Source organism: Oncorhynchus tshawytscha, unplaced genomic scaffold (assembly GCF_018296145.1).
Source record: "Oncorhynchus tshawytscha isolate Ot180627B unplaced genomic scaffold, Otsh_v2.0 Un_contig_12287_pilon_pilon, whole genome shotgun sequence".
Classification (NCBI taxonomy): domain Eukaryota; kingdom Metazoa; phylum Chordata; class Actinopteri; order Salmoniformes; family Salmonidae; genus Oncorhynchus; species Oncorhynchus tshawytscha.
In genome coordinates this window covers 227,203-249,521 of record NW_024609651.1, presented here as the reverse complement: position 1 = coordinate 249,521, position 22,319 = coordinate 227,203, and the positions used below count along the sequence as shown (strand labels likewise).

Genomic DNA, 22,319 nt, shown 5'->3' with positions numbered 1-22,319 from the left:
CCTCCGAGTCCCAGGCATCCAGGCCCAGCTCAGGAGAGAGGGGGTTAGCTCCTCTGCTCAACCTTTTGGCCTTAGGCACCAGCTGGCCATTCTCCTCTTCCCCACCACTCCGCTGGCGTTTCCTTATCAGGGATTGAAAGACAAACGCATTAGAATCTAAGATACAATATACATGCCCGACGGTGCAAGTAGCATGCAGATAAATAATGCAACGAACTCACCTGTTTTCTGTTAACATGTATTGATTGTATTGTCCTAATGACAGGCCTTGCAGCTGGTTACGTGTCGTGGGCAATATAACGTTAGGCTGCAGTGACGAGTTGTTTTTCACCGTCCCTGTTTTCGGCCTAGGCTACTCACAGTTTGATTACGTTTACGGCCCAGCAAGCTAATTAATTAGCGATCTAGCGAGTGTCCCACAAAGTTGTTACATGCCTGCTAAAATACATTATGTTGGTATTTTAAGTGCCATGAAACCAGCGTGTCGAATATATAGCGAACTAACAAAGGGACAGACACTTGGCAACCTCATTCAAACATGACATTTGAACTACTTTATTACCAGCTAAGCTGTTTAGCTAGAAACGACCAAACAGTCAAAGCACCAAATCAATAATATCATAATGGTATACCTGCTGTTTTCGAAGTCAAATCATGGCTAGCAAAACGATAGTTGACAGACTATAACTAAGCTAGCAATTAGGTCACGTTAGGTTGATAGCTATCTAAAGTTAGCTAACATGTAAACAATGTAAGAGAAAGAAACCCGCCCTTACATTCGAGCTTTGAAGCTCAACGTTGCAAGGACCCAAACTATGCTGTCTAACGTTAACTTGCTAGCTACAGTAACGTTAGCCTTCTCGAATCACTGATCAAAACAACAAAAGGAGGTTTCCTCGGTGTAGATAAGGGTCTCTCAGGTCAGATTATCCTGCTAGACAATGCGATGTGTGGTGAAGAAAGACAAATATATTGATTGAAAGCTACATTTGAACAATATCGCCGGTATCAACGCCTTAACATCTATGTAGCTGGTTAGCTAGCTCACGAACCTCTGCTGTTTACATGACACCGCGACTGCGCAGTACAGACAGAACGTTGACAGGAAATACCACATGGTGTCGCTGTTTCCGGTACCGTCTACAACCAGTACAGACACTCATTCAATGATCGATACAATTTACAATATCTTATTGTTACATTTATGCATATTGTAACCAATTATATCAATATTATAACAGTGATTTCAATCAAAGAGATTGTATAGAATAAAACCCCAATTGTATTGTAAATTGCATTCCATTAATATATTTTTAAAGAGATAACCCTAAATTATTATGATATTATACTAGGTACAAGGGTTCCCTGTATAATATGTATTACATTTGACCTTATGATAGGCATAGTGATTATTGTACTCTTGAAGAACCCGGAAGTTTAGAGCCCAGTGTAAAAGGCTAGCCAACCAGTGACGTAAAAACGCCTCCGCGAGTGACTCAAGCGGAGGAAAGAGGTGAACAAGATTAGTAGGGATTCACGGCATCAACAACGCTGTAGTATATAAAGGAATATCAAAATGGGTAACACCGATTCTAAACTGAACTTCAGGAAAGCAGTGATACAGCTGACAACCAAAACACAGGTTGGGTACCTTTGAAATGTTTATTATAGGCCAACGCTGAGAAATAGGAAAATATTAGAGTATAAATAGCGATCACAGAAAGAGCGCAATAGCTGGTTGTATATCACCAGGACGGATAAGTGCTCTATTGGAAAACAAAAGATAGGGTCTGCATATAGTCCGTCGATGTTTAATGCATAGGTCTATATTGAGATATTTCTTTAAAAAAATATTGTCCCGCACGTCATGAAATGCTTGGCGTATTTGATCATGCGTTATGTTAGGTTATAATCAAATCCCCCGCAATGATAGCAGTGACACGTTACTGTTTTAAAACTCTCATATGATTTATCCTGTCCTATTGTTATTCTGGGGTGTTTCTATTTTGCATTAGGTTTCTATGTTATATGAAAAGTGGGCTCATAAACCTTTACCATAAACAAACACCCCCTTTTCGCTGTTTAATAGTCAATGTCTATTCACTGTCTGCATGATCATAACGCCCTTCTGCAGACCTTATCATCGGCGACATGAGAAACAGGCAGCATAGTTTTTAGCCAAGTAGACTACTTGTTGTTTAAAATGTAACATTTTTTGATTTGGATTCTTATAGATCACCGATAACGCATATCTTATTCGATGGTCAAATGACGTAGGGGTCCTTTCTCCCACCGCCCACAGATGTGGCAGGTGTTCTGTTATGTGCAGAGATTAGAGCAGCTCATATTTCCTGTTGCTGTATAGACTAACAGCAATTAGGAAGAGATAGGTTGTTATGTTGCCCCATCTGCTAACTTGTGTTGACATGAAACCTAGTTATTAGAATGAGGTTACATTATTCTCATGATATGTTTATTTCTATTATTCTAGCCCTCTTGCTCCAATCTGATATATTTGTTGATTCTGAATGCATTTGTTGTGTGATTTGATATTCATTATATTACATTACCCTATTGCTTTCTATGACACTGTTATACATGCTGTTTTTACACCCAATGTAATAGGTTATCATTAGTCAGATTGGAGCAAGCCTAGACGAGCCCAATGGGTGGTGGGAAATGTAGTCTAAAAGCAGATACATGCATTTTCCACAGCCAGTGGAGGCCACAGACGATGCCTTCTGGGACCAGTTCTGGGCTGACACTGCCACCACTGTGCAGGATGTTTTTGCCCTGGTGCCAGCCGCAGAGATCCGAGCTGTTCGGGAGGAGTCCCCCTCCAATCTGGCAACCCTCTGCTATAAGGTAGAAGGATGATGATGAGGAGGATGTTATGGAAGTGGAACTGCACTGGGCTGCAGCAGATGAACCAGAAAGGTTTCTCAGACACAGATTAAGCTTATACTCATGGACTGAAAAGATCTTTCAATAGAGATTCTCCACTGAGAATGTTTTTTAAAACTGGACTAGGTTTAATCTGTCTGGGAAACCGACAAAAACTGTTAGATACGCATTCTAAGACTAAACACATTTATTTTATGTACTGGATGCAAGCTGTACTAACATCCAGTGCATTCCACAGAGATATTGTTCTGAAACAGCTTTTATTGAGTAGCTGGCTGACTGGCAGAGGCGTCTGTCAGTGAGTCAGGGCCCACTGCTCCTGGATGCAGGAAAGAAGCAAGGCGTCCTCCTTCCCGTCTCCGACTCGCTGCTTCCTTTATAAACTGCCTATCAGAAACAAAACACACCTACTGTTGGTGCTGGGGGGGGGGCTCTCTAATGGAACAGGACAGACTGTTGGGGACTGGGGGGCTCTCTAATGGAACAGGACAGACTGTTGGGGCTGGGGGCTCTCTAATGGAACAGGACAGACTGTTGGGGACTGACAGACTGTTGGGGACAGACTGTTGGGGGAACAGGACAGACTGTTGGGGACTGGGGGGCTCTCTAATGGAACAGGACAGACTGTTGGGGACTGGGGGCTCTCTAATGGAACAGGACAGACTGTTGGGGACTGGGGGCTCTCTAATGGAACAGGACAGACTGTTGGTGGAACAGGACAGACTGTTGGGGGGGGGCTCTCTAATGGAACAGGACAGACTGTTGGGGACTGGGGGCTCTCTAATGGAACAGGACAGACTGTTGGGGACTGGGGGCTGTTGGGGACTGGGGGCTCTCTAATGGAACAGGACAGACTGTTGGGGACTGGGGGCTCTCTAATGGAACAGGACAGACTGTTGGTGCTGGGGGCTCTCTAATGGAACAGGACAGACTGTTGGTGCTGGGGGCTGGAACAGGACAGACTGTTGGGGACTGGGGGGCTCTCTAATGGAACAGGACAGACTGTTGGGGACTGGGGGCTCTCTAATGGAACAGGACAGACTGTTGGGGACTGGGGGGCTCTCTAATGGAACTGTTGGTGCTCTAATGGAACAGGACAGACTGTTGGTGCTGGGGGGCTCTCTAATGGAACAGGACAGACTGTTGGGGACTGGGGGGCTCTCTAATGGAACAGGACAGACTGTTGGGGACTGGGGGGCTCTCTAATGGAACAGGACAGACTGTTGGTTGGTGGAACTGTTGGGGACTGGGGGGCTCTCTAATGGAACAGGACAGACTGTTGGGGACTGGGGGCTCTCTAATGGAACAGGACAGACTGTTGGGGACTGGGGGCTCTCTAATGGAACAGGACAGACTGTTGGGGGGGGGCTCTCTACTGGGGGGCTCTCTAATGGAACAGGACAGACTGTTGGGGACTGGGGGGCTCTCTAATGGAACAGGACAGACTGTTGGGGACTGGGGGGCTCTCTAATGGAACAGGACAGACTGTTGGGGACTGGGGGCTCTCTAATGGAACAGGACAGACTGTTGGTGCTGGGGGCTGGACAGACTGTTGGGCTGGGGGCTCTAATGGAACAGGACAGACTGTTGGGGACTGGGGGCTCTCTAATGGAACAGGACAGACTGTTGGGGACTGGGGGGCTCTCTAATGGAACAGGACAGACTGTTGGGGACTGCTGGGGGACAGACTGTTGGGGACTCTCTAATGGAACAGGACAGACTGTTGGGGACTGGGGGACTGGGGGCTCTCTAATGGAACAGGACAGACTGTTGGGGCTCTCTAATGGGGGCTGGGGGCTCTAATGGAACAGGACAGACTGTTGGGGCTGGGGGGCTCTCTAATGGAACAGGACAGACTGTTGGTGCTGGGGGGGAACAGGACAGACTGTTGGTGCTGGGGGCTCTCTAATGGAACAGGACAGACTGTTGGTGCTCTAATGGAACAGGACAGACTGTTGGTGCTGGGGGCTCTCTAATGGAACAGGACAGACTGTTGGTGCTGGGGGCTCTCTAATGGAACAGGACAGACTGTTGGTGCTGGGGGCTCTCTAATGGAACAGGACAGACTGTTGGGGGGGGCTCTCTAATGGAACAGGACAGACTGTTGGGGACTGGGGGGCTCTCTAATGGAACAGGACAGACTGTTGGGGACTGGGGGCTCTCTAATGGAACAGGACAGACTGTTGGGGACTGGGGGCTCTCTAATGGAACAGGACAGACTGTTGGGGACTGGGGGCTCTCTAATGGAACAGGACAGACTGTTGGGGGGGGCTCTCTAATGGAACAGGACAGACTGTTGGGGACTGGGGGCTCTCTAATGGAACAGGACAGACTGTTGGTGCTGGGGGCTCTCTAATGGAACAGGACAGACTGTTGGTGACTGGGGGCTCTCTAATGGAACAGGACAGACTGTTGGTGCTGGGGGGCTCTCTAATGGAACAGGACAGACTGTTGGGGGGGGGCTCTCTAATGGAACAGGACAGACTGTTGGGCTGGGGGGCTCTCTAATGGAACAGGACAGACTGTTGGGGCTGGGGGGCTCTCTAATGGAACAGGACAGACTGTTGGGGACTGGGGGGGGACTGGGGGGCTCTCTAATGGAACAGGACAGACTGTTGGTGCTGGGGGCTCTCTAATGGAACAGGACAGACTGTTGGGGACTGGGGGGCTCTCTAATGGAACAGGACAGACTGTTGGGGCTGGGGGCTCTCTAATGGAACAGGACAGACTGTTGGGGACTGGGGGCTCTCTAATGGAACAGGACAGACTGTTGGAACAGGACAGACTGTTGGGCTGGGGGGCTCTCTAATGGAACAGGACAGACTGGGGGACTGGGGGCTCTCTAATGGAACAGGACAGACTGTTGGTGACTGGGGGGCTCTCTAATGGAACAGGACAGACTGTTGGTGCTGGGGGGCTCTCTAATGGAACAGGACAGACTGTTGGGGCTGGGGGGCTCTCTAATGGAACAGGACAGACTGTTGGGGACTGGGGGCTCTCTAATGGAACAGGACAGACTGTTGGGGACTGGGGGCTCTCTAATGGAACAGGACAGACTGTTGGGGACTGGGGGGCTCTCTAATGGAACAGGACAGACTGTTGGGGACTGGGGGGCTCTCTAATGGAACAGGACAGACTGTTGGGGCTGGGGGGGAACAGGACAGACTCTCTAATGGAACAGGACAGACTGTTGGTGCTGGGGGCTCTCTAATGGAACAGGACAGACTGTTGGGGACTGGGGGCTCTCTAATGGAACAGGACAGACTGTTGGTGCTGGGGGGCTCTCTAATGGAACAGGACAGACTGTTGGTGGACTGGGGGCTCTCTAATGGAACAGGACAGACTGTTGGGGCTGGGGGCTCTCTAATGGAACAGGACAGACTGTTGGGGACTGGGGGCTCTCTAATGGAACAGGACAGACTGTTGGGGGGGGGCTCTAATGGGGACAGACTGTTGGGGACTGGGGGCTCTCTAATGGAACAGGACAGACTGTTGGGGACTGGGGGCTCTCTAATGGAACAGGACAGACTGTTGGGGACTGGGGGCTCTCTAATGGAACAGGACAGACTGTTGGGGACTGGGGGCTCTAATGGAACAGGACAGACTGTTGGTGCTGTTGGGGACTGGGGGCTCTCTAATGGAACAGGACAGACTGTTGGGGACTGGGGGCTCTCTAATGGAACAGGACAGACTGTTGGGGCTGGGGGCTCTCTAATGGAACAGGACAGACTGTTGGGGACTGGGGGGGGCTCTCTAATGGAACAGGACTCTCTAATGGAACAGGACAGACTGTTGGTGCTGCTGGAACAGGACAGACTGTTGGGGACTGGGGGCTCTCTAATGGAACAGGACAGACTGTTGGGGCTGGGGGCTCTCTAATGGAACAGGACAGACTGTTGGGGACTGGGGGCTCTCTAATGGAACAGGACAGACTGTTGGGGACTGGGGGGCTCTCTAATGGAACAGGACAGACTGTTGGGGACTGGGGGCTCTCTAATGGAACAGGACAGACTGTTGGGGACTGGGGGCTCTCTAATGGAACAGGACAGACTGTTGGGGACTGGGGGGCTCTCTAATGGAACAGGACAGACTGTTGGGGACTGGGGGCTCTCTAATGGAACAGGACAGACTGTTGGGGACTGGGGGCTCTCTAATGGAACAGGACAGACTGTTGGGGGGGGCTCTCTAATGGAACTGTTGGGGACTGGGGGGCTCTCTAATGGAACAGGACAGACTGTTGGGGCTGCTGGGGGTTGGGGACTCTCTAATGGAACAGGACAGACTGTTGGGGACTGGGGGGCTCTCTAATGGAACAGGACAGACTGTTGGGGACTGGGGGCTCTAATGGAACAGGGACTGTTGGGGACTGGAATGGAACAGGACAGACTGTTGGGGACTGGGGGGAACTCTAATGGAACAGGACAGACTGTTGGGGCTGGGGGCTCTCTAATGGAACAGGACAGACTGTTGGGGACTGGGGGCTCTCTAATGGAACAGGACAGACTGTTGGGGACTGGGGGCTCTCTAATGGAACAGGACAGACTGTTGGGGACTGGGGGGCTCTCTAATGGAACAGGACAGACTGTTGGGGGACTGGGGGCTCTCTAATGGAACAGGACAGACTGTTGGGGACTGGGGGCTCTCTAATGGAACAGGACAGACTGTTGGGGACTGGGGGCTCTCTAATGGAACAGGACAGACTGTTGGGGACTGGGGGCTCTCTAATGGAACAGGACAGACTGTTGGGGACTGGGGGGCTCTCTAATGGAACAGGACAGACTGTTGGGGACTGGGGGCTCTCTAATGGAACAGGACAGACTGTTGGGGACTGGGGGCTCTCTAATGGAACAGGACAGACTGTTGGGGCTGGGGGCTCTCTAATGGAACAGGACAGACTGTTGGGGACTGGGGGCTCTCTAATGGAACAGGACAGACTGTTGGGGACTGGGGGCTCTCTAATGGAACAGGACAGACTGTTGGGGACTGTTGGGGCTCTCTAATGGAACAGGACAGACTGTTGGGGCTGGGGGACTGTTGGGGACTCTCTAATGGAACAGGACAGACTGTTGGGACTGACAGACAGACTGTTGGGGCTGGGGGGCTCTCTAATGGAACATGACAGACTGTTGGGGACTGGGGGCTCTCTAATGGAACATGACAGACTGTTGGGGACTGGGGGCTCTCTAATGGAACATGACAGACTGTTGGGGCTGGGCTCTCTAATGGAACATGACAGACTGTTGGGGCTGGGGGCTCTCTCTAATGGAACATGACAGACTGTTGGGGACTGGGGGCTCTCTAATGGAACATGACAGACTGTTGGTGTTGGGGGCTCTCTAATGGAACAGGACAGACTGTTGGTGCTGGGGGGCTCTCTAATGGAACAGGACAGACTGGCTGGCAACGTTCTTATCTCTTGCTCGCTAGCTAGCCAACTACGGCTAACTTATAGTCACATCAAAAAGTGCAGCCAGAATAACAGCAAAGTAGCTGCATTTGCATTTGTTTAAGCTGTTTTCTAGTGACATTTAATTGGAAACATCCATAGCAATAAGCTAATGATGCGCAATTTCACCTGGCATAGAAAATGTGCTCACTCGTCAGGACACTGTTGTTCAGAGGCGTGAGCCAACAACACAGCTAACACAATCACTTCAAACTAAAGCTGGAAGGACTGCAAACAAACTAACTGCACTTCATTTTGTTTGACCTGTTTTCAATTGACATTTCTTTGTATACATCTATAAAAATGATGCTGATTCATGATTTTGACTGGCTGAGAAACGTTGCCTGCCTGTCTGTCTTGTCCCGACTCCCAACATGTTCATTACAGTGGGACAACTGGAGATCGAATTTGAATAAAGAAACAATGTTTCAAATGTCGACTAGACAGACAACAAGGTTTATAAAAATCTCCACTGTTGAAAACTAAATGTTAGCCATAAAGAAATGTGAAATAACGTCTAGATGCTTTTTATAGTAGAGTTTATAAATTGCTTGGCTGGGCTGATGAGACAGTGGATTGCACAGTCAGATGGAACAGAGTAAATAGGCATTTTAACGTCAGATTTAGCCGGTAGTAACTTGTGGAATAGACACCGGCTAGAATGCGGTTTTAACCAATCAGCATTCAGGATTAGAACCACCCATTGTATAATGTCTGTGTTCTGTAACATGATGACAGTGTTCTGTAACATCATGGCTGTGTTCTGTAACATCATGGCTGTGTTCTGTAACATCATGGCTGTGTTCTGTAACATCATGGCTGTGTTCTGTAACATCCTGGCAGTGTTCTGTAACATCATGGCTGTGTTCTGTAACATCATGGCTGTGTTCTGTAACATCATGGCTGTGTTCTGTAACATCATGGCTGTGTTCTGTAACATCATGGCAGTGTTCTGTAACATCATGGCTGTGTTCTGTAACATCATGGCTGTGTTCTGTAACATCATGGCTGTGTTCTGTAACATCATGGCTGTGTTCTGTAACATCATGGCTGTGTTCTGTAACATCATCATGGCTGTGTTCTGTAACATCATGGCTGTGTTCTGTAACATCATGGCTGTGTTCTGTAACATCATAGCTGTGTTCTGTAACATCATGGCTGTGTTCTGTAACATCATGGCAGTGTTCATGTAGGCTGTAGGCACAGCATGAAAGAAAACAGAGTGGAACAGAGAGGTACTACCAGAAAATGACCAGGCCATATCTCTCCCCCAGGCCATATCTCTCCCCCAGGCCATCTCTCCCCCCAGGTTGTATTTATAACACCAAGGCCATCTCTCCCCCAGGCCATATCTATCCACCTGGCCATCTCTCCCCCAGGCCATATCTCTCCCCAGGCCATCTCTCCCCCAGGTTGTATTTATAACACCAAGGCCATCTCTCCCCCAGGCCATATCTCTCCACCTGGCCATATCTCTCCCCAGGCCATCTCTCCCCCCAGGCCATCTCTCCCCCAGGTCGTATTTATAACACCAAGGCCATCTCTCCCCAGGCTGTATTTATAACACCAAGGCCATCTCTCCCCAGGCCATATCTCTCCACCAGGCCATCTCTCCCCAGACCATATCTCTCCACCAGGCCATCTCTCCACCAGGCTGTATTTATAACACCAAGGCCATCTCTCCCCAGGCCATATCTCTCCACCAGGCCATATCTCTCCACCAGGCCATCTCTCCCCCAGGTCGTATTTATAACATCAAGGCCATCTCTCCCCAGGCTGTAGAGAAGCTGGTGCAGGCAGCAGAGTCAGGGTGCCCCTCGGAGAAGGAGAAACAGATCGTTCTGAACTGTAGTCGTATGCTGACCCGCATCCTCCCCTACATCTTTGAGGACCAAGACTGGAGGGGCTTCTTCTGGTCCACGGTGCCTGGTGCTGGAAGAGCTGTGGTGAGTGTAGGGACCTCTTCTGGTCCACTGTGTCTGGTGCTAGAAGAGCTGTGGGGAGTGGGCGGTGGGTGTGTGGGAGTAAAACATAGGAGTATACTGTATGTAGAGTTGGCTAGGGTTTGAGATGCACTTACAGCACAGATGTAAGATCTTAATTTGATCACCTTGTTGCAGAATAACTTTTTTGCAATGCAGTAAATGTTTTATTTGTAGTGTATTTGTGGTCTAAAAAGGCTTCTGAAATGTGTAATTTCCACTTTGCAAATTTCTGACTTGATTTTCCCTTATGAAAAATATATCAACCCTTACCAACATGTCCATTAATTCTAATCCACATAATAATTCACATTTCCTGTTGCTGCAGGATTATGTTCCTGCTGTAGTAAACTGGCTCAAATGACCGTAAACCCTTATTATAATCGGGCGGCGTGATTTCATCTGCGCAGTGCTTTTGCACTATGAAAATGTTGCCCGCAGTGAGATTTGAAATGATAATCCCTATGGCTGCAGATCAGTGTAGGCTAACCTCTTATTGCAGCTAACACCCACATACTGTAGCTGCTGCAAGCACCAGTGTTGTGTCCCATATTCCACAGATACTAGCCTGGTCTCAGATCTGGGACCAGGCTAGACAGACTCTACCCACTGTTCCATTTTACAACTCTTCATGGAAGATGTTAGTAAAAATACCAGTCCTGTTCATTTGTCATCTCAACATGAATGAGTCTTAGATGTCTGTAGTCCCTGCACTGCAGCCAAGTGAGACTGGTGGATATGTGGGAGGAAATTGGCTTCGGTTGACAACAACAAAAAATAAATACTTCATTCATCTGACTAATTAGTTTCCTCATTCCAGTAGATGGTATGTTTCACCCATAGTACACCATGGTTGTGTTCATTTGAGCACACAACGTTTTCTTATTGGACAAGTGTAGGTAGTCCCTGGCAGTTCTTCTATCAGCTGCCTAATGAACACACCACAGAAATACATCAGGATGATGAGAGAAAAACACATCTCCCAGGTGCATATTCTACCTCTCCTGATTACACTTGTTTCTTCCTACATGGGAAGATAAGAGGAACTAGACTCCTAAAAGTTCAGTAGAACTCTAGTTCCTCATTAGACATTCAGAAATGTCAGGATGCTTTGACAAACAATTCATTCCGAAGGTTCTGGGTTTACTTTTCATCAGAATGAAAATAACATGAAAATGAAAGTCATTGTCAGTGCTGTTACCGAAGATGTTTCTGTTCACTATAGAAAATAACAAAGTGTAGAGGGGTTTAATGTTGTCCCCTCATCCTCCTGCCCCCCACCCTCTCATCCTCCTGTCCCCCCATCCTCCTGTCCACCCCATCCTCCTGTCCCTCCCATCCTCCTGTCCCCCCATCCTCCTGTCCACCCCATCCTCCTGTCCACTCCATCCTCCTGTCCCTCCCATCCTCCTGTCCACTCCATCCTCCTGTCCCTCCCATCCTCCTGTCCACCCCATCCTCCTGTCATCCTCCTGTCCACCCCATCCTCCTGTCCCTCCCATCCTCCTGTCCCCCCCATCCTCCTGTCCCCCCATCCTCCTGTCCCCTCCCATCCTCCTGTCCCTCCCATCCTCCTGTCCACTCCATCCTCCTGTCCACCCATCCTCCTGTCCACTCCATCCTCCTGTCCACTCCATCCTCCTGTCCACTCCCATCCTCCTGTCCACCCCATCCTCCTGTCCACCCATCCTCCTGTCCACTCCATCCTCCTGTCCCCCCATCCTCCTGTCCACCCCATCCTCCTGTCCACCCCATCCTCCTGTCCCTCCCATCCTCCCTGTCCTCCTGTCCCTCCCATCCTCCTGTCCACTCCATCCTCCTGTCCACCCCATCCTCCTGTCCACCCCATCCTCCTGTCCACTCCATCCTCCTGTCCACCCCATCCTCCTGTCCACCCCATCCTCCTGTCCCTCCCATCCTCCTGTCCACCCCATCCTCCTGTCCACCCCATCCTCCTGTCCATCCTCCTGTCCATCCTCCTGTCCACTCCATCCTCCTGTCCCTCCCATCCTCCTGTCCCCCCATCCTCCTGTCCACTCCATCCTCCTGTCCACCCATCCTCCTGTCCACCCCATCCTCCTGTCCACTCCATCCTCCTGTCCCCCATCCTCCTGTCCCCCATCCTCCTGTCCACCCCATCCTCCTGTCCACCCCCTCCTGTGCCTGTCCTCCTCCATCCTCCTCCTGTCCACCCCATCCTCCTGTCCCTCCCATCCTCCTGTCCACTCCATCCTCCTGTCCACTCCATCCTCCTGTCCTCTCCATCCTCCTGTCCACACCATCCTCCTGTCCTCTCCATCCTCCTGTCCATCCTCCTGTCCACCCCATCCTCCTGTCCCTCCCATCCTCCTGTCCACCCCACCCCATCCTCCTGTCCTCCTCCATCCTCCTGTCCCACCCCATCCATCCTGTCCCTCCCATCCTCCTGTCCACCCCATCCTCCTGTCCCCTCCATCCTCCTGTCCACTCCATCCTCCTGTCCACCCATCCTCCTGTCCCTCCCATCCTCCTCCTCCCTCCCCCCATCCTCCTGTCCACCCCATCCTCCTGTCCCTCCCATCCTCCTGTCCCCCCATCCTCCTGTCCCTCCATCCTCCTGTCCCTCCCATCCTCCTGTCCACCCATCCTCCTGTCCTCCCCATCCTCCTGTCCACTCCATCCTCCTGTCCACCCCATCCTCCTGTCCACCCCATCCTCCTGTCCACTCCATCCTCCTGTCCACCCATCCTCCTGTCCTGTCCACTCCATCCTCCTGTCCCTCCCATCCTCCTGTCCCTCCATCCTCCTGTCCACCCCATCCTCCTGTCCACTCCATCCTCCTGTCCCCCATCCTCCTGTCCACTCCATCCTCCTGTCCCTCCCATCCTCCTGTCCACCCCATCCTCCTGTCCACCCTCCTGTCCTCCCTGTCCACCCCATCCTCCTGTCCACCCCATCCTCCTGTCCCTCCCATCCTCCTGTCCACCCCATCCTCCTGTCCCCCATCCTCCATCCTCCTCCTGTCCACTCCATCCTCCTGTCCACCCCATCCTCCTGTCCACCCCATCCTCCTGTCCCCCCCATCCTCCTGTCCACCCCATCCTCCTGTCCACCCATCCTCCTGTCCACTCCATCCTCCTGTCCACCCCATCCTCCTGTCCCTCCATCCTCCTGTCCCCCCATCCTCCTGTCCACTCCATCCTCCTGTCCCCCATCCTCCTGTCCACCCATCCTCCTGTCCCTCCATCCTCCTGTCCACTCCATCCTCCTGTCCACCCATCCTCCATCCTCCTCCTCCCCACCCATCCTCCTGTCCACTCCATCCTCCTGTCCACCCATCCTCCTGTCCCCCCATCCTCCTGTCCACCCATCCTCCTGTCCACTCCATCCTCCTGTCCACCCCATCCTCCTGTCCATCCCCTGTCCTCCTGTCCCTCCCATCCTCCTGTCCCCCCATCCTCCTGTCCACTCCCATCCTCCTGTCCACTCCATCCTCCTGTCCACTCCATCCTCCTGTCCCTCCCATCCTCCTGTCCACTCCATCCTCCTGTCCCTCCCATCCTCCTGTCCACTCCCATCCTCCTGTCCACCCCATCCTCCTGTCCCTCCCATCCTCCTGTCCACACCATCCTCCTGTCCCTCCCATCCTCCTGTCCACCCCATCCTCCTGTCCACCCCATCCTCCTGTCCCTCCCATCCTCCTGTCCCTCCCATCCTCCTGTCCCTCCCATCCTCCTGTCCACCCCATCCTCCTGTCCACCCCATCCTCCTGTCCACCCATCCTCCTGTCCACCCCATCCTCCTGTCCCCCATCCCATCCTCCTGTCCACTCCCATCCTCCTGTCCACCCCATCCTCCTGTCCACCCCATCCTCCTGTCCACCCCATCCTCCTGTCCACCCCATCCTCCTGTCCACTCCATCCTCCTGTCCCTCCCCTCCTCCTCCTGTCCACCTGTCCACCCATCCTCCTGTCCTCTCCATCCTCCTGTCCACCCCATCCTCCTGTCCACCCCATCCTCCTGTCCACTCCATCCTCCTGTCCACCCCATCCTCCTGTCCACTCCATCCTCCTGTCCACCCCATCCTCCTGTCCACACCATCCTCCTGTCCACTCCATCCTCCTGTCCACCCATCCTCCTGTCCACTCCATCCTCCTGTCCACTCCCATCCTCCTGTCCACTCCATCCTCCTGTCCTCCCATCCTCCTGTCCCTCATCCTCCTGTCCCTCCCATCCTCCTGTCCCTCCCATCCTCCTGTCCACTCCCATCCTCCTGTCCACTCCCATCCTCCTGTCCACCCCATCCTCCTGTCCACCCCATCCTCCTGTCCACTCCATCCTCCTGTCCACCCCATCCTCCTGTCCACTCCCATCCTCCTGTCCACTCCATCCTCCTGTCCTCCATCCTCCATCCTCCTGTCCACTCCCATCCTCCCTGTGTCCACCCCATCCTCCTGTCCCTCCCATCCTCCTGTCCACTCCATCCTCCTGTCCCTCCCATCCTCCTGTCCACCCCATCCTCCTGTCCACCCATCCTCCTGTCCCTCCCATCCTCCTGTCCACCCCATCCTCCTGTCCCTCCCATCCTCCTGTCCACTCCCATCCTCCTGTCCACTCCCATCCTCCTGTCCCCCCATCCTCCTGTCCACCCCATCCTCCTGTCCACCCATCCTCCTGTCCACCCCATCCTCCTGTCCACCCCATCCTCCTGTCCACCCCATCCTCCTGTCCACTCCATCCTCCTGTCCACCCCATCCTCCTGTCCCTCCCATCCTCCTGTCCATCCCCATCCTCCTGTCCCCCCATCCTCCTGTCCTCCTCCTGTCCACCATCCTCCTGTCCATCCTCCTGTCCTCCTCCCACCCCATCCTCCTGTCCCTCCCATCCTCCTGTCCACCCCATCCTCCTGTCCACTCCATCCTCCTGTCCACCCCATCCTCCTGTCCACCCCATCCTCCTGTCCCTCCCATCCTCCTGTCCACCCCATCCTCCTGTCCACTCCATCCTCCTGTCCACCCCATCCTCCTGTCCCTCCCATCCTCCTGTCCACTCCATCCTCCTGTCCACACCATCCTCCTGTCCACTCCCATCCTCCTGTCCCCCCATCCTCCTGTCCACCCCATCCTCCTGTCCACCCCATCCTCCTGTCCACTCCCATCCTCCTGTCCACCCCATCCTCCTGTCCACCCCATCCTCCTGTCCTCCCATCCTCCTGTCCACCCATCCTCCTGTCCCCCATCCCATCCTCCTGTCCTCCCATCCTCCTGTCCACCCCATCCTCCTGTCCACCCCATCCTCCTGTCCACTCCATCCTCCTGTCCACCCCATCCTCCTGTCCACTCCCATCCTCCTGTCCACTCCATCCTCCTGTCCCTCCCATCCTCCTGTCCATCCTCCTCCTGTCCACCTCCCATCCTCCTGTCCACCCCATCCTCCTGTCCACCCCATCCTCCTGTCCACCCCATCCTCCTGTCCCCCCATCCTCCTGTCCACCCCATCCTCCTGTCCACCTCACCTCCTGTCCATCCCATCCTCCTGTCCCCCCCATCCTCCTGTCCACCCCATCCTCCTGTCCACTCCATCCTCCTGTCCCTCCCATCCTCCTGTCCACCCCATCCTCCTGTCCCTCCCATCCTCCTGTCCCCCCATCCTCCTGTCCCTCCCATCCTCCTGTCCACCCCATCCTCCTGTCCACCCCATCCTCCTGTCCCCTCCATCCTCCTGTCCACTCCATCCTCCTGTCCCCTCCATCCCTGTCCCCCATTCTCCTGTCCCCCCATTCTCCTGTCCCTCCATCCTCCTGTCCTCTCCATTCTCCTGTCCCCTCCATTCTCCTGTCCCCTCCATCCTCTTGTCCCCTCCATCCTCTTGTCCACTCCATCCTCCTGCCCCCTGTCCTCCTTCAAAGACAGATGAGATGGATGATGATGGAGCTCGTCCACTGGCTGAGTCTCTGCTCCTGGCCATGGCCGACCTGCTGTTCTGTCCTGACTTCACTGTGAACAGCCACCGGAGAGGACCTGTGAGTACTCTCACCGGATCCAGTGTTCATTCATTTTGATTGAACCTTTATTTTAGCAGGGAGTCTCATTGAGACCAAGGACTCTTATGCAAGGGAGCCCTGCAGCTTAACAATTACACAACAATTACCCAATCACAGCAGCATAGGAAATACACCAAGAAAATACAAAAACACAATGATAAAAAACAACCATATTCCTCAGTAAAGAGGTCTTGAAGTGGGGCGCTGAGAAAAATGTTTGTCTTGTGAGCGAAAACTTGAACCTTGGGAGAATTTTGTGCAACTTCCCGCGCGTTTACAGTGAACATTACGGCTGTACAGTTTTAGAAGCCAATAGGCTGTGCCCTACAGTTTTAGACACACAGGCTGTACCCTTACAGTTTTCTAGCCAATAGGCTGAACCACAGTTTTAGACGGTAGCCAATAGGCTGTACCCTTACAGTTTTAGCGGTACCAATGGCTGTACCCTTACAGTTGTAGACCATAGCCAATAGGCTGTGCCCTTACAGTTGCAGACGGTGCTAGGCTGTACCCTTACAGTTTTAGACGAGCCAATAGGCTGTACCCTTACAGTTTTAGACGGTAGCAATAGGCTGTACCACAGTTTTAGACAACCATGGCTGTACCCTTACCCGTTTTAATGGAGCAAATCCCATAACATTTTCTGGACAAATGAACCACATACAGTAGCCTGTAGGTGGTGTTCAATACTGACCTACATTGCACCAAACTTTTAAAAACTTTTTACATTATGAAGGGCAACATTCATTTATCATTTGTTTTGTCTGAACCACACATGCACCAAGGTGACTGTAAATTGCAAATAACCACTTTACAAATAAAATGAATGAAAGAATATAACCAACGTGCACCATGGCTCTGATCAACTGATCCACACAGCACCTCGCTGGTTGAAAGACTGTGGGCCACCAATAGCTACTCTCCGTGCGCTCAGGCCAACTGCCTACAATAAAATCACATACTCAATCTTGCAATGTTAGACCATCGGTTTGTTGCATTGACAATGGGCTGATATAATGTTGATTCGATCACAGCAAAATGCTCTATATTGTGCAAACTAATGGGGCGAACCACACAGCACCATGCTCTACACTGCTGAACCACAAAGCAGTCCTGGATGCTCTGGGCCAACTGAACCACACTGAGCACACCTGCTCTACCAACTGAACCACACAGCACCATGCTCTACCAACTGAACCACACAGCACCATGCTCTACCAACTGAACCACACAGCACCATGCTCTACCAACTGAACCACACAGCACCATGCTCTACCAACTGAACCACACAGCACCATGCTCTACCAACTGAACCACACAGCACCATGCTCTAACAACTGAACCACACAGCACCGTGCTCTACCAACTGAACCACACAGCACCATGCTCTACCAACTGAACCACACAGCACCATGCTCTACCAACTGAACCACACAGCACCATGCTCTACCAACTGAACCACACAGCACCATGCTCTACCAACTGAACCACACAGCACCATGCTCTACCAACTGAACCACACAGCACCATGCTCTACCAACTGAACCACACGGCACCATGCTCTACCAACTGAACCACACAGCACCATGCTCTACCAACTGAACCACACAGCACCATGCTCTAACAACTGAACCACACAGCACCATGCTCTACCAACTGAACCACACAGCACCATGCTCTACCAACTGAACCACACAGCACCATGCTCTACCAACTGAACCACACAGCACCATGCTCTACCAACTGAACCACACGGCACCATGCTCTACCAACTGAACCACACAGCACCGTGCTCTACCAACTGAACCACACAGCACCATGCTCTACCAACTGAACCACACAGCACCATGCTCTACCAACTGAACCACACGGCACCATGCTCTACCAACTGAACCACACGGCACCGTGCTCTACCAACTGAACCACACGGCACCATACCACCTTAGGTCTCTATGTGAAATTGTGCACTGACTCGTTGTTAGCTTCATATGATGTATTCATTGCTTTAGATGACTGAACAGTGATGTGATGGTGTACGGAGCAGTAATAGCTCTCTCCCAGTAGTTATTGGGATTGATGGTCCCATGATGATGTCACCATCCTACAGGACTCTGTGGAGGACATGCAGACCATAGACAGCTGTGAGTATATCTGGGAGGCAGGGGTGGGGTTCGCCCAGTCCCCCCCACTCAACTACATCCACGACCTCAACAGGTGAGTCACAGTGATGATCACAGTTCTGATGATCCTCTTTCTATCCCCTCTCCCTCTCTCCCTCTCTCTCTCTCTCTCTCTCTCTCTCTCTCTCTCTCTCTCTCTCTCTCTCTCTCTCCCCTCTCTCTCTCTCTCTCTCTCTCTCTCTCTCTCTCTCTCTCTCTCTCACTCTCTCTCTCTCTCTCTCTCTCTCTCTCTCTCTCTCTCTCTCTCTCTCTCTATCTCCTCTCTCTCTCTCTCTCTCTCTCTACCCCCACTCTCCCCCCCACAGTGAACCTCTCTCTATGTATGATTTTCACCACTCAGGACGGAGCTGCTGAGGCTGCTGCTAACCTGTTTCTCTGAGGCCATGTACCTCCCTCCCTCCTCAGACAACACCATCCTCAACCCCTGGGTCAGCTTCTTCTGCTCCACAGAGAACAGGTGAGGTGCACACACACACAAACACACAAACACACACACACACACAAACACACAGACACACCACATCATTTCCCCCTAACCATAACTGACACAAGTGATTATTTCCCTCCGTCCACCTACCTCAGGCATGCCCTGCCTCTCTTCACCTCCCTGGTAAACGTGGTGTGTGCCTACGACCCGGTGGGCTATGGCATCCCTTACAATCACCTGCTGTTCTCCGACTACCGGGAGCAGCTGGTGGAGCAGGCCGTGCAGATCCTCATCGTCACCCTGGAGCATGATGGAGGAGGTCTGGCCCATCGACCCCCCTCTCCCTCCAGCATGGAGGACCAGGATGTAAGGCCTGGACCCTTCTGTACAGGGGGAGAGTGATGCTGTGTGTGTGTGTCTCTCTGTCTGTGTGTGTGTGTGTCTCTCTGTCTGTGTGTGTGTGTGTCTCTCTGTCTGTGTGTCACTCACATTTAATTCAACATACATTGTGTTAACATTCACCTTCAGAGACCAGGGGTCTGTCATGATACATTGTGTTAACATTCACCTGTAGAGACCAGGGGCCTGTCATGATACATTGTGTTAACATTCACCTGTAGAGACCAGGGGCCTGTCATGATACATTGTGTTAACATTCACCTGTAGAGACCAGGGGCCTGTCATGATACATTGTGTTAACATTCACCTGTAGAGACCAGGGGCCTGTCATGATACATTGTGTTAACATTCACCTGTAGAGACCAGGGGTCTGTCATGATACATTGTGTTAACATTCACCTGTAGAGACCAGGGGTCTGTCATGATACATTGTGTTAACATTCACCTGTAGAGACCAGGGGTCTGTCATGATACATTGTGTTAACATTCACCTGAGACCAGGGGCTGTCACATTGTGTTAACATTCACCTGTAGAGACCAGGGGTCTGTCATGATACATTGTGTTAACATTCACCTGTAGAGACCAGGGTCTGTCTGTCATGATTAACATTCACATTGTGTTAACATTCACCTGTAGAGACCAGGGGTCTGTCATGATACATTGTGTTAACATTCACCTGTAGAGACCAGGGGTCTGTCATGATACATTGTGTTAACATTCACCTGTAGAGACCAGGGGTCTGTCATGATACATTGTGTTAACATTCACCTGTAGAGACCAGGGGTCTGTCATGATACATTGTGTTAACATTCACCTGTAGAGACCTGTCATGATACATTGTGTTAACATTCACCTGTCAGGACCAGGGGTCTGTCATGATACATTGTGTTAACATTCACCTGTAGAGACCAGGGGCCTGTCATGATACATTGTGTTAACATTCACCTGTAGAGACCAGGGGTCTGTCATGATACATTGTGTTAACATTCACCTGTAGAGACCAGGGGCCTGTCATGATACATTGTGTTAACATTCACCTGTAGAGACCAGGGGCCTGTCATGATACATTGTTGTGTTAACATTCACCTGTAGAGACCAGGGTCTGTCATGATACATTGTGTTAACATTCACCTGTAGAGACCAGGGGTCTGTCATGATACATTGTGTTAACATTCACCAGGGGTCTGTCAGATACATTGACCAGGGGGCCTGTCATGATACATTGTGTTAACATTCACCTGTAGAGACCAGGGGTCTGTCATGATACATTGTGTTAACATTCACCTGTAGAGACCAGGGGTCTGTCATGATACATTGTGTTAACATTCACCTGTAGAGACCAGGGGTCTGTCATGATACATTGTGTTAACATTCACCTGTAGAGACCAGGGGTCTGTCATGATACATTGTGTTAACATTCACCTGTAGAGACCAGGGGCCTGTCATGATACATTGTGTTAACATTCACCTGTAGAGACCAGGGGCCTGTCATGATACATTGTGTTAACATTCACCTGTAGAGACCAGGGGTCTGTCATGATACATTGTGTTAACATTCACCTGTAGAGACCAGGGGTCTGTCATGATACATTGTGTTAACATTCACCTGTAGAGACCAGGGGTCTGTCATGATACATTGTGTTAACATTCACCTGTAGAGACCAGGGGTCTGTCATGATACATTGTGTTAACATTCACCTGTAGAGACCAGGGGTCTGTCATGATACATTGTGTTAACATTCACCTGTAGAGACCAGGGGCCTGTCATGATACATTGACATTGTGTTAACATTCACCTGTAGAGACCAGGGGTCTGTCATGATACATTGTGTTAACATTCACCTGTAGAGACCAGGGGCCTGTCATGATACATTGTGTTAACATTCACCTGTAGAGACCAGGGGCCTGTCATGATACATTGTGTTAACATTCACCTGTAGAGACCAGGGGTCTGTCATGATACATTGTGTTAACATTCACCTGTAGAGACCAGGGGTCTGTCATGATACATTGTGTTAACATTCACCTGTAGAGACCAGGGGCCTGTCATGATACATTGTGTCAACATTCACCTGTAGAGACCAGGGGTCTGTCATGATACATTGACATTGTGTTAACATTCACCTTCAGAGACCAGGGGTCTGTCATGATACATTGTGTTAACATTCACCTGTAGAGACCAGGGGCTGTCATGATACATTGTGTTAACATTCACCTGTAGAGACCAGGGGCCTGTCATGATACATTGTGTTAACATTCACCTGTAGAGACCAGGGGTCTGTCATGATACATTGTGTTAACATTCACCTGTAGAGACCAGGGGTCTGTCATGATACATTGTGTTAACATTCACCTGTAGAGACCAGGGGTGTCATGATACATTGAACATTCACCTGTAGAGACCAGGGGTTGTCATGATTAACATTCACCTGTCAGAGACCAGGGGCTGTCATGATACATTGTGTTAACATTCACCTTCAGAGACCAGGGGCCTGTCATGTCATGATACATTGTGTTAACATTCACCTGTAGAGACCAGGGGTCTGTCATGATACATTGTGTTAACATTCACCTGTAGAGACCAGGGGCCTGTCATGATACATTGTGTTAACATTCACCTGTAGAGACCAGGGGCCTGTCATGATACATTGTGTTAACATTCACCTGTAGAGACCAGGGGCCTGTCATGATACATTGTGTTAACATTCACCTGTAGAGACCTGTCAGGGGACCAGGGGCCTGTGTCTGTCATGATACATTGTGTTAACATTCACCTGTAGAGACCAGGGGCCTGTCATGATACATTGTGTTAACATTCACCTGTAGAGACCAGGGGCCTGTCATGATACATTGTGTTAACATTCACCTGTAGAGACCAGGGGCCTGTCATGATACATTGTGTTAACATTCACCTGTAGAGACCAGGGGCCTGTCATGGCCCTCAGTTGTTGCTGTTAC

The 22,319-nt window shown here is 51.2% G+C and overlaps 1 pseudogene; it reads left to right on the top strand.

The window, feature by feature from the left end:
* Positions 1-1,482: 1,482 nt before the first annotated feature.
* Positions 1,483-22,319, top strand: part of LOC112239693 — a 38,395-nt pseudogene continuing 17,558 nt past the window's right edge.